At 58.6% G+C, this 12,380-nt stretch overlaps 2 long non-coding RNA genes across 2 annotated transcripts; both read left to right on the top strand.

Moving 5' to 3' along the window:
* The first annotated feature begins 2,819 nt into the window (after positions 1-2,819).
* Positions 2,820-3,587, top strand: LOC128773932 (uncharacterized). Its single transcript, XR_008418426.1, has 3 exons — positions 2,820-3,108; positions 3,202-3,372; positions 3,564-3,587. It is a non-coding gene; the product is annotated as an uncharacterized LOC128773932 (long non-coding RNA).
* Positions 3,588-4,029: 442 nt separating this feature from the next.
* On the top strand, positions 4,030-5,800 carry LOC128773931 (uncharacterized). The gene is made up of 2 exons (XR_008418425.1): positions 4,030-4,483; positions 4,832-5,800. It is a non-coding gene; the product is annotated as an uncharacterized LOC128773931 (long non-coding RNA).
* Positions 5,801-12,380: the final 6,580 nt, after the last annotated feature.

The raw sequence follows: 12,380 nt of genomic DNA, 5'->3' as shown, positions 1-12,380 counted from the left end.
CTCGCCCGCGCATCCTTCTCCCCCCTCCTCTCCTCTCTCCTCCCCTCCCCTCCTCCGCGGAACTGCTGGCTCCATCTTAGCGAGCGCGCCCGGGAAGCCCCGCCGAGGCCAGCCGCCTCTGGGGACCTCCCCGGGTTGCTGTCGCGCTGCGCGCCCCCCAGGTCGCCCGGGCGAGCCCTCCACGCCCCGCAACACGTCCCACGAGCGCCACAGCCTCGGAAGCGGCTGTTGCGGTCCCGAAGGGGCGACAGGAGCCTTCTCCAAGCTCTGCAAGACCCCTGCAGCCCCGCTTTGCCCCGCAATCCTGTCCCCAGCCAGTGCAGCCACCCCAGCGCCCCATATCCCAAACACGCCTCCGTTTTCCAGGTCTCTCCTGCGTCCAGCCGGTGTGCTTTCCAAATGCCAAGTGGATGCCTAGACCACTTGTCTGAAACCCTCCGAGGCCTTTGCGCTACCAGACGTCCACTGCCACAAACAAACCGCCCCCCTCCTTCCTGCCGTGGTTTTTTACTATTACAGAAGGTGTCTTTGAAGCTGTGAGTGAAAACTCAGGTTTTGGATTAAGAGCTTCATTTCCACCCAACTGTGATTTGGGGCAAATTTCTTAACCTCACTTTCCTTATCTGCAGAATGGGAGACATCGTGCCCATATAAATGCGGGGCTGTGGGGTTTAAAGAAGATAGATGTGTGTGGAAATGACTTGGTACAAAATCCTGCTGGTTAGCATGATTATTACCATATGGCCAGAACTGTGGCGGCACTAAACGTGAGGTGGCCTTCTTCCGACCAAGAGTGGACCCCTGCGGAGTCCAAGGGCGCAGCTCCGGAGTCGAGGTGAGCCCAAGCCACCGGCTAGGCCTGAAGGGAGGACAGAGGAGTCGAGGGGCAGCCAAGGGAGCGAAACACTCAGCCTTCCGCCTTTGCAAATGAATAGGGCTCTGTCTGCAACGCCTAAGGCTTAAACCTGGCGCGGCGGTAAATTTAGCCTGAAGGCAGCGCCTGCTAAGGGGCGGGGATGTCTCCTAAGGGGAAGGAAAGGGAACTGGGTAAGAAAATGGAGTTGCCTCCAGGAAGAGGAATCAGGGAGAGGAAACATTCAGGGCCGCTGGCAGTCCACTGGCAAAAAGAAATCGGACGAGGGAAAAAAAAAAAAAAAAGGCTCCCCAGAAATTGGGCCACCGTGGGAGCCGCGAGACAGACTTCCCATCTGGGAAGGGCTGCCTACGGGTAATTGGGTTTGCTCGAGTTGCCTCTATAATTAATAAGTGATTTGACTTGGAGATTGGAAATAGTCGTTGAAAGGAAGCCGCGGGCGTAGGGGTGCGAGGCCCGCGAACCTCCCTCCAAAATCCAATGACCGCGGAGGAGGACGGTTTAAGGAACACGAGGAATGTGATAATATTGGCATCTAACCTTCTAGTGTTTGAGTAATTCGTTGCTTAGCTACTTTGGATAGGCCATTATTTTGCAAACTGGAAACATTTGCAAGTGGTGATATTTTGCTCCTGCCTGACGCAGGGGCTGCAAACCTACCTCGGCTCTGCTGAACTCTTCGAAATATATATGCATAAATTGTTCCTAATGAGACCATCTGTTTTTTATGGCCCCTCTGGAAGCAGGAGGAACCCGAAGACTGCTCTGTCTTGCAGAAATCTGTGGCCAGGCAGGCCCGGGAAATAAATAGGGAAGATTAGAAGGGTGTACGTGATTTAACAATATGCAGACAGGGGGTTCGGTGGCAAATGTATGCTTGGGCTCCCAGGGGTGCCGGACACTTAGGGTGGCTCTGGGCTGCCTGGAGCACGAGGATTCCAGCCAGCGAGCCTGCTAGAAGGCCCAGGGACTGTGCGGCTTTTCACAGCACACACGAACCTCGTTTTTGCATGCCTGGAACGTCACCAGAGCCTCCACGCGAAACCGCAAATCTGCCACCGCGCTGGGGGACCCAGGACACGTAGCTCGCGGTGGGGGGTGGGGGCCGGCGTCGCCCACAAGCCCGGGCCTTCCCCTCCTCCCCTGCGAAGGTGAAGGGAGCCGAGCCTGGGGCACGGAGCCTGAGAACGCGTCTCACCCCACCCCACCCCCCGGGCCGGAGCCCGGCGCTCACCGGAGGCCTGTCCCAGAGGCTGAGCTTTCTGCCCGACGCGCGTCTGGCAGGCCCAGCGGCGCGACCTGAGCCTGCACCGAGGGTGGCAGGGCAAACACTTTTCACATTACCCGGTGGTTGTTAATTGGGCAGTGCAAAAGACGCCGAGCCTACCCCTTTGTGGCGGGGGGGTTAAGAGTGGGCAGTGGGGGCTGCTTAATAATAGAGGGGCTGCCCTGGGGAGCCTCAGATATCGGTAACCCCCATGATTAATTCATAACTCTCCACTGCGCCTGGCACCGTCTCGGGTCTTTAATCGGTTCTGAATGTCAGCGAGGCTTCCCCGACAGGCTGAGCGCAGCCTTTTGAATGTGTTGAAAGTCGCTGCGCGCACACCAGGAGACAAAGTTGCCATCTGCTCCGGGGACCACGGCAACTGGGCGCTGGGAGGGGCCTTCCTCCCGCGGCTCCGGCTGCCCCGGGCGGCCTCCTCTTCCCGGCCGGCCCCAATCCTGCCCCAGAGCCAACACCGGCCCCCGCACCATCCCCGCCCCCCGCCCAGGGCGCACGCCCGGTGGAAACTCCGGCTCGCGGCGAAATGGAGCGCTGCGCTGGGGCGCGCGGGGAGCCTCGCCATCACCCGGACCCAGGCCTATGCTAATGAGATTATGAACTAGGGTTGTTTATGTCCTCGGACCTGGGGGGGGGGGGGGGGGTAGGCTGGCAGATAAAGTGTGGAGGAAAGGATGACTTAAGGGAGAGGGGGAAGCCCTGGGAGAACAAAGCTCCGGGCCGTCGGCCTCCCAAGAGTCGCAGAAGTGACCGCCACGGGCTCGTGCACAGGCGGAAGCGGGGGGAGGGAGAGAGGCCGGGCCTAAAGCGCCCTCGCAGGTTTGGAAAATGCTGAGAGGGCACAGGGGGTGGGGAAAGTCGGAACCCGTAGCTAAAGGTTTGGCCCTTAGGCTAGTTTTTAAGGAAATGGATCTCAGGAAGGGGAGGAGGCACCACGCGCCCCGGAGAGGTAGGAGGGAGAAGCCCTGTCCCCCTCACCCCCCCCCCCCAACCCCCAGCTAGCAGAGCGTGTGCGGTGACGGACCTCCGCGCTCTGGACCAGGAGGGGAACGGAGCCGTCTGGCCGCCGCGGGCCTGTGCTTCCGCACCCCCCAGCTCTGCGCGTCGCCTGTCCCCGAGCGCCTCGCCTCCCAACTGTAATCCCACACTCCCGCGAGCGCTGGGGCTGCGGAATCGTTTGAGTTGGAACTGCATCAGATGAGAACGCCGGGAGGTGAGATCGGGTAGGAAATCGTCGAAACTTAAGAGTTGTGCGCCGTCGCCTCCCCCCCACCCCGCCCCGCACACACACATAATTTCCCCTCCCCCTTTCCAGCCGCCACCTCCCCCACCCTCTCGATTCTTCAAGGTTTGCAGCCCAGTCCTGTCATATGGTTTTGTTTCTGTGCTGCTGCTTTTTTTCAGACACGAAAATTGGACACGTGGAGAATTAGCCGGGCTGGAGAAGCGCTGGGTGCAGACTCAAACAATGGTTTCCAGCAGCGGAGCGAAAGGAGGCACCTTCCCACCTCACCCCCAAAGGCAGCAGCCTCAGCGTATGGTGGGAAACACCCCCATCATTGCCCACCCCTCCCTCAGAGCCTAGGAAAGGTCCAGCGTGGACCCCTTCCCAAGACACACACCCCTGGGGTGCGCCTGGACGGGCATGCTGGCTCTGAGATCATTGTGCCTGGGGTCTTTGGGGACTTATAAATTATAAGGGATTCTTTTCCCCTGGGAACGTGTGGCATCAAATTGTATTTGATGTATTTGGCCACCCCAAATACTAAAGTTTACGGACCCAACCGGGCTCCGGGCTCTCCACTCTTTGGCAATTGTACCTTTCCCAGGCTGCTTGGAGCCTTCCCCCCTTCTCGTCTGATGAGCCAGTCTCCAGGTAGCTGGGCCTCCAGAGCAGCTTCCTTTAGCCATTGTCTTCTCCAGAGGCCCCATGCTCCACGGCAATCCCAACCTTGGCCCCCAGCTTCTGTGAGCCCCCCCCCCCCCCCACAACCCTGACTCTGCTCCACTGGCAGCAGCCACAGCCCTCATCCCCAAACAGCTCCACTCGTCCAAGCAGGCCTGAGCACCTCGCCCGGGCACACACACCCCGCAGCACAGAAGCTCTGCCTCCCGGAGCTGGTTTCCTCTTACAGGCTCCCGTCAGAGCTGTTGGGGCTGTGGCGGCGCTTGCCTGCGGCTCCCAGTGCAGCCCTGGGTCTCCCTGCAGCGTGTGCGGCAAGCTGTGAATCGGCCTTCTCTTCCCTTCCTGCAAAGGTCAAGCCATCTCCTCCAGCATGGCCGTGGCGCACTTCTGGCCACAGAGCTCCTACGCTGCAGCCTCGGTATGGAGATGGGGTGGGTATCCATGCAGGGGAGCAGTCCCCCCCCCCCCAGCCCCGCGGCCCAAGCCAGTGGGGGGCAGGGACCAAGGGATGTGAGATTCAGGAAGGGAAACACAACACGGCAGACAGACCCCAAAAGCAGTTCAGGATTTGCAGCCTGAGACAGAAGAGAGGGAGAGAAACCCAGGCAAAGGCTGTTGGGCCTTGACTCCTGAAGGGGAGGCCTTTCCCTCCCCAGGGGTTGCCCTAGGGGAAGGTGGGGAGAAATGGCCGCAGTGTCCGCACTGTGTCCCGCGCAGGTCCTGGGGCCCCACCACCTCCCGTCAGGCTGTGCTTCGCTCCAAGCAGGAGTCAGAAGCAAGCAAACCGGCCAGGACTGAGAATTCAGAGGCCACGGGTATCAGGTCAGCGGCGGCGCCCCAAAGAGAGACCCCAAGAGAGGCCTTTCTTCCACCGCAACCCCAGGGAGGCTACTGAGTTCTGCAAAGCCGCAGGAAGACTACAACATCCCGATGTGGAGAAAAATGAGAGGAAACGCCATTAAACTTGCTTCCTCCAAGGGGCACTACCCCCAGTTTTCTCTGAACTGTACCTAAAAAGTCAGGAGAGAGAACTCATTCACTTTTGTTTGGTTTAACATTGCCAGCTTCAAGTCAACCGTGGGCCCCCCGAAGGTTTCGTAAAATATTTAATCTAGCTCAGACAATTTCCTGCAGTCCCTAACCGGACCACCCCACTTACTGAACAACTGCCAAAAAGCAGGCTTGACTGCGGGCTGGCAACCGCGGGCCTTCCAGCGGCCTGGCGGGCCTGTACCCTGCACGCAGGAGCCTGGACAAGGCCCTTCACAGAATCCAGGGACACCAGGTCTGGGTTACCTGGGAGGCCCAAAGCAGTAAGTAAGGAAGAAGCCCAGGAAATGAAGTTAAAGACACTTGCTTTTCTCACTAAGCTTGTGCTGTCTGTATGACCCGCTGGCCCTCACCCTCCCCGAAGTCTGTGAAATGGGCCTGTGGATGTCTCACCTCTCTGGCGTGCTGTGCGTTTTGGAGAGCAGCACTGGGGGGGGGGGGGGGGTAGGTGACTCCCTGTGTGCCGCCCTGCGCCCTCTACTCTCATCCGTTTGCTGTTTTCCTCCCAAGCATCTCACCAGGGAACCTAGCCAGCCAGAAAGGGATCCTTCGACTGCGCTGAGCCTCAGCCCCTTCCAAACGTGAGGCTCACGGGGAGAACTCCTGCTCTGCCCAGTTTCCATTCCTGCTTCCAGAATAACGAGCCGAAAACATGTGTACTGTAAATAAAGCCTGTCTAAATAAAGCACTCGGGTAAAGGCTGCCGAGAAAACACTCGGCATCGCTCTGTGCTCAGAGCGTGAGTCAGCTTCCCAGCTCCCGGGGAACAATGGAGACCTTGCCAAGGGTCCCCTCCTGTCAATCCCTGAAGGCCCCCAAGCCCATGTAGGTGGTGGAGACGACGGCCCATTGGGACCGTCGACCTGGAGATTGGGGGGGGGGGGGCGGGGGAGGGGGCGCTCCCGACGGCCCGAGGTTGGGGTCCAGCCCCGGCGTTCGCGCCGCCAGGAATCCGTCTACCCGCAGCTGCCGCGGAGGGGTTGAGGGTTAAGCAAACACCGGGCAGAAGAGCGAGCCTGGGGTGCTGTGGGGCTGCTGCCCTCGAGACGCAGACACGGGAGAGAAAGAGACGCTGCGGGCGATCGCTACGGAGCCTCTCGGAGGGAAGACGCCCCCTCCTCATTCCCAAGCCGGGCCCTCGCCCACTCGGCTGGCCGCCTCTCTCCTCCGCAGCCTCCCATGTCTCAACGGAAGCGAGCGTAGCAGCTGCCAGAGTCACCCCACTCCTTCAGCAGTCCCCATAGGCCCATACGCGTACACTAGCCGCCCCACACACATGTGCTGGGGACTCCGTGTGCGCGCCAAGGCCCAGTGAAACGGCGTCCCTTTGAGGGAGAGCGGTTTTGGGACTCGTGGCGGCCTCCGCGCCACGTCTTCTGTCCTCTGGGTTTCCGTGCGGAGCTGCGCACCGCACCCCCCCCCCCCATAGGGTTCCGACTGGGGCGGCGGCCTCTGCTGCGGCGTGGGGCCGGTGGTTTCCCCAGGCCCGGTGACCTTGAGGGTCAGTGATCCACCCCGCAGGCCCGCGGTTTCCGGAGTCGCGCGGCCGGCCCTTCCTCCCCGCCTCTCCGGCCAAGGCCGCCCAGCCTCGTCGCGCTCAGCCCGCCGGCTCCCGAGCCCGAGCGGGGGCGCGGGGGGTGAAAGCACCGAGGGCCTCACCCACGTCCTGCGGACACGCGCCCCGCTGGGGCCCATGCTGGCGCTCCAGCAGCCTGAAATGGCCAAATCGTCCCTGGGCAAGGTTGGAGGCGAGGCTTTGGGAAGAAGGCGAGGAAAACAAGTGAAACGGGAGGGGCGGGGTGGGGTGACGGCTCATAAATCACCCAGCCCCACCCTCGGGCCTCACCGCAGAGGCGCCCCAGCCCCGCGGGAAATGGAGGGTCACTCGGCCACTCCTGGCCGACCTCTGAGCTCTCCCAGAGCCAGCGCCCCACCCTGAGCTCAGGCCGCGCTAGCACCAGCTCCCGGCCGGGATCGTAAACCACCCGCCCGATTCGGCGGGAAGCCGCCCTTGGACGCAACGCGCATCCGCCCAAGGGGAAGTTTATTTATAGCTTGTAAACGTAAAGGAAACCAGACCGCGCTGGCTCGCCGCGCTCCGGCTCCTACGCTCCCCACCTGCCCACCAGGGAGGGCGCGGCGGGAGGCGGAGGGGGTGCCTTAGTCTCTCCGTACTCCCCCCCCCCCCCCATCCCCGCTCCGCTCCCGGCGGAGAACGGGGTAGGGTCCTAAGAGGCTGGCAAGCCTTAAATTCCTCTCGGGGTGCCTATCGGCGCCGTGAAAGCCAGAAAGGACAGAGGACAGGGCCCGGGCACCGGCGTGGCGAGGGTAGGGACGGCCGAGCTGTCCTAGTTGGCAAGCACCAGCGGGCAGGCCCGGCAGTGCAGCGCGGGATTCCGCAGCTCCCGCTCCGGGCCCGGGGAAGTCCTGGAGAGCCCGGGATGGGGGCGCTCCGGGAGCTTCTCCTTGGAAGGCGGGATGCTTCCCCCGTTCCTCCCGAGCACGTGTCCTCAGCAGAGCCGGCAAGCGCTGCGCGCCTGGGGCTGCGATCCGCGGGTGACAGCGGCTGAGAGCGCCCCTCCCCAATCCCCACCCCCGCCGTCGCCGCTTCTCCTGTGGAGCTCGACGCTCTGGGGTGCGCTCGGGGCAGGCCCGAGGAGACGGAGAAAAGGAAAAGTGTTGGAGAGATTAGGGAGAGAAGACATTAAAAAGCCTAGCCCTGAATAGACGAGCACTCCCCCCCTCCCACCCCGGCCCCAGCGGCTTCTCCCAGTCCCAGCGGAGCGCACCCACCCCCAGCCTCGGCCCGGGCAAATTCGTGTGTATGTTGTGTGTGTGTGTGTGTGTGTGTGTCTGTCTGTCTGTCGTGTGTATATCTCGTGTGTGTGTATGTGTGTGTGTCTGTATGTCTGTCTCGTGTGTGTGTGTGTGAGCGCGCGCCCGCGCGCGCGCGCCGGGCGGGCAGTTGCGAAACGGGCTCTTGGCTGCAGCGCGGCATAATGGAGGTGGCTGGAACAATGCGCGCTTTGTGCGCGCGGGGAGTTGTTTTCCACCCGCCTCGCCCCCCTCGCTCGGGCCGTATGGCACTTTAATCCCCGCCACGGCTCGGCACAAATGCACTTGTGTCCTGCGGGTCACCGGGGGGCCGTGCGGCTGGAACCGACCCCCTCCATCCGCGGACCCCACCGCCGGCTGCCCCATCTTCCTTCCTGCGCGCCCACCACGGCCACGATTCCCGGCGTAGCCCGGTCAGCCGGCTTGGAAGCTTCCGGGCCCGCGGGCCACTTTTCTTTTCCGAGGAGACGGCGCGCACCCCACCCCCTTCCTTCGCGAGCTCACACAAACACACATTCGGGCCGACTGCAGGCCCCACACTCGCCGCCCTCCCTCTCCTCGCCTCCATCCCGCCCCCGCCCCGTGCTCCGGACTCCTGCGAACAATAGTAAATGTCAACAGATTCCGCGCGGCGAGTGTCTGACTCGGCCGAGATAAGGGTGCGCGGTTGGCCCCGCGCTCCGCGCCGCCGCGGGGGGAGCCCGCCCTGACCCCGGCAGGAAAGAGCCGGCTGTGACGAAAGCCATGCCCGAGGAGGGGGGGGGGGGGTCGGGGGATAGGAGGGGAGGCCACCAGTCCCAGCCCGGTGGGGGAGTCTCGCCGGGAGACCAGGCCCTGCCCCGCCCCCACCCGCTGAACCCGGTGCTAATCGGGGGCCGCTGGGCACCGGGAAAGCGGCCGGGTCGACGTGGCGCTCGGGCCTGCTTTCAGCTCACAATTCCAGTGCTCTGCGGACGCCAGAAAAACGCTGATCCGGATCGGGACGCGGGCAGTTTTCGCCTTACTGGGAGCCGGCACCCGAAAGACGCGCAAGATTCGAGTGCCTGTCTCCGGAAACTCATTAAAATATTTTTTTTTTAAGCGCGCACACTTTCACAGGTCCTCCTCCCCGGTCGTCCGCAGCCCACCACCCAACCGAGTTAAAATTCGCAAATTGATTCTCACGCGTTGGTATTAATGGGTTGTTCCTCTTAAATTGTTGCCAACTTTGCTAATGGATTATTATTTAAATGATTTCTTTTTTATAAAGTACGTGTTGTTTTATAGATGCGTATTTACTTAAAGAAATCAACTGCATCTATTAACATATTAAAGAGAGAATAAAGCATCGGGGCCGGTGTAATGTACTGTTCAGCCTTACTTTGGGTGCTCGCGAAGATAGGAAAATCTTATTTGTTTAATAATAAGTCACTCATGAATATGCAAATGGCATCGGTGCAGTACCTCACTTCTGTCACTATTAATGAGTTGCAAATTAATGTGACAACAAAAGGAAAATCTATTTAGTGGAGGAACTCGGTTTCCTACCTGGGGAGATCACAAGCCGGCCGGGAACCTGGATCTCCAGGAAAGAAGGGAGCGGGCACGGGTGCTTCCTCACCCAGTCTCTTCCTGGAGCCTCCGCTATTGTTTGGTCTCAGGGACCGCGCATTATCGGGAGCCCCTTAAAATTCCTGCCCTGGCCCGAGGAAGAAAGGCTGCTCCAGGGTAATTAGGGCCAAGTGTGATTAATGGAAATCAGCCCACAGTTTGAAGTAAAGCAGTTGGTGAGGCAGATTTTGGAGGGGGAGTCTCCCCCCCCCCCTCCTCCCCGGCCCAGCTTAAAGATTCCCCAAAGCCTTTTCGGCCTCGGTTGCTTTGGGCAGTTAGGACCCATAAGGACCAAATCAGGCCTCGCAGGCCTGACCACAGGTATTAAGACAACACCCTATGTGCCTGCATTTTACGAGGTGACTCTGCTGATGGGGAGTTTCAGAGCGGATCAGCTCATTTTCCTGCCGACCTACTTCCCAGAGGTTACAGACTGCATTCTGCCTGGCTCCTTTCTGGCCCGCACATCACAGCCTGTTTTTATTTCATCGATGGATGCTGGAGAGAATGTTTCGAATCCAGTGAAGTTTGGAAACGTCTCTGAGAAAATAAATAAATAAATGCTGAGCTGCCCAGAGCTGTAGGCTAATAGTTCAGGTGCCTGGGTAGTATTTCAAGAAGCTGTACGACTCGGGAACCTTCTGGGGAGGTGCAAATAGTCTATATCCAACCTGACCGACGGCTCCACGGTCATATGCAAATGTAAAAATTCATCGGGCTGCGCACTTAGGATTTGTACACTTTACTATGTGTGAGTTCTATATCGTGTTTGGGTTATCTATGACTATGCGAGGCCGCCTCAAAGCTTAGTGGTGCAAACAATAATAATCATTTCTTTTGCTCAAGACTCTTGAGACAGCTCACCTCTGCGCCACTCCAGTTGAGCTGTCCCAGACACTCAAGATGGCTCACGCCCACGGTTGGCCAGTTGGTCCTGGCGCTGTTTCTTCTCTATGTGGGCCTCTCCAAAGATCACTTGGGCCTCCTCGCAGCATGGTGGCTGGTTGCCAAGAGCGAGCACCCAAGAGAGAGGGGGAAATGGAAGCTGCCAGTTACTTAAGGCCTGACCGTGGAAGCTAGCGGTGTTAAGTCCTGCCACAGTCTATTGGCCAAGCAACCCAGCTTCCAGGGGTGGGGACGTCGTTGGCCCTTCCCTCTTATCTCTCAATGGGAGGTGAGTCAGAGAATCTTGGGGTCGTGTTTTAAAACTGACACATAATGGGGCGCCCGGGTGGCTTTGACTCTGCTTTCCGAGTCAAATCTGAATTCCCTTTACCTGAAAACTGCTGGCCTAAAGTCTATTGTACGATTTCAAGTTGGAATCATAAGGCGAATTCTTTACTAACTCCCAAGTTTACATAAACATTACGAGGTAAATGGCACACGCGGATTGTTCCTGAACTTAACACCCAAATATTACTACAGTACGTTTGGTTGATTTAATCTATCCCCTGTTCATTCTCAACCTTCCCAAGGTTAAGAGAACTCCCTCTGGGGACCCTGTTTGGGCCTCTCAAGGGTGTTGAGGTTACTCGATGTAAAGACAAATTTAAGGGTTTGGAGGAAGCAAGAGATTACTGGCTATTCTTTCACTGGAATGGAGCCTAGGGAGGTGGGTGGGGTTGTCGAAACCTACTGGGATATGACCCTTTGTCTCCGACTAGGCTATTTTACAACTGAAGAAGGTGCGGAGACTTAATAACACTGTGAATACTTGCCTTCTCGCCTACAAATAAGCACAGAAACTTCCCACCCAGGAAAGGGACCACCCCCACCCCCACCCCAAAAGCCGGGTTTGCAGCCATTTGCAAACGTATTCCAATATTCCCTATCTATACATGTTTCTGTTCTTGAAATTTGCCTTTAAATGGGTTGGAATATCTCGCCCATTCCTTCATTTAACTAATGAGTTACATAAGATCTTGGACACGACTTCATTTTACATTTGTATGAGAGTCCTGATTCTGCCTTCTTGGGAATCTTTGACGTTGGTCGACGGTTCCTCATGCTATATAGATAATATTTGTGGCCAGCTAGAAATCGGAGGCCGGGATGCAGGATACGGGCCCTACAAAGCTCCAGGGAGAATTTGCTTACACCCCAGACAGACCCCAACCGAGCCCGGTTAATCCTGTTTATCGTTACTAGGACAACCGAAGCCTCCAAGGCCATACGGACCCTTCAGGTGGAATTATTTTCTCAACCTCGGGTTCCAAGTTCAAGGTAAATCCCACGCTGCTTCTGTTCTAACACTCTGTCATTTGATTGGAGGAGAGGGAAGTACATGGTTACCGCCCATGTTGCCTCAACGCTCGATTGGATTCAATTAACTTATTTACCACCTGTGGTGGTTTTTAAATATGTCCCCAGATTCCTGGATACTCCTCCCTTCAAAGGGTGGAGCCCGATTTTTCCTTCCTATAGTTGTGGGCGGTACTCAGTGACTCACTTCTGACGGATAGAATGCGACAGAAGTGACTGTGTGTGACATCCCTGAGTAGGATATACAAGGCATTGTGGCTTCCTGGTTGCTATCTGGGGGAAGCCAGCTGCCACATCCTGGGCACATTCGAGCAGCCCTATGGACCGAGCCGTGTGTCAAAGTGCCGAGGTCTCCTGCCAACAGCCGTGGGAATGAGCCACCTCGGGAGAAGGTCTTCAGCCCCGGCAGAACCCTCAGATGACTGCAGCCCCCGCCACCATCTGGACTGCAACCTCGTGAGAGTCCCGGAGCCACAAGCATTCGGCTAAGCTGCTCCTGCATTCCTGACCCACGGAAAGTCTGAGATAACAACTGTTTGTTGTGTTAAGCCACGAAATTGTGGGGTGGTTTGTTATGC

Source organism: Panthera pardus, unplaced genomic scaffold, assembly GCF_024362965.1.
Source record: "Panthera pardus isolate Hobbes unplaced genomic scaffold, ASM2436296v1 HiC_scaffold_27, whole genome shotgun sequence".
Classification (NCBI taxonomy): domain Eukaryota; kingdom Metazoa; phylum Chordata; class Mammalia; order Carnivora; family Felidae; genus Panthera; species Panthera pardus.
The sequence above is the reverse complement of the archived record's forward strand: the minus strand, read 5'-3'. Positions and strand labels throughout refer to the sequence as shown.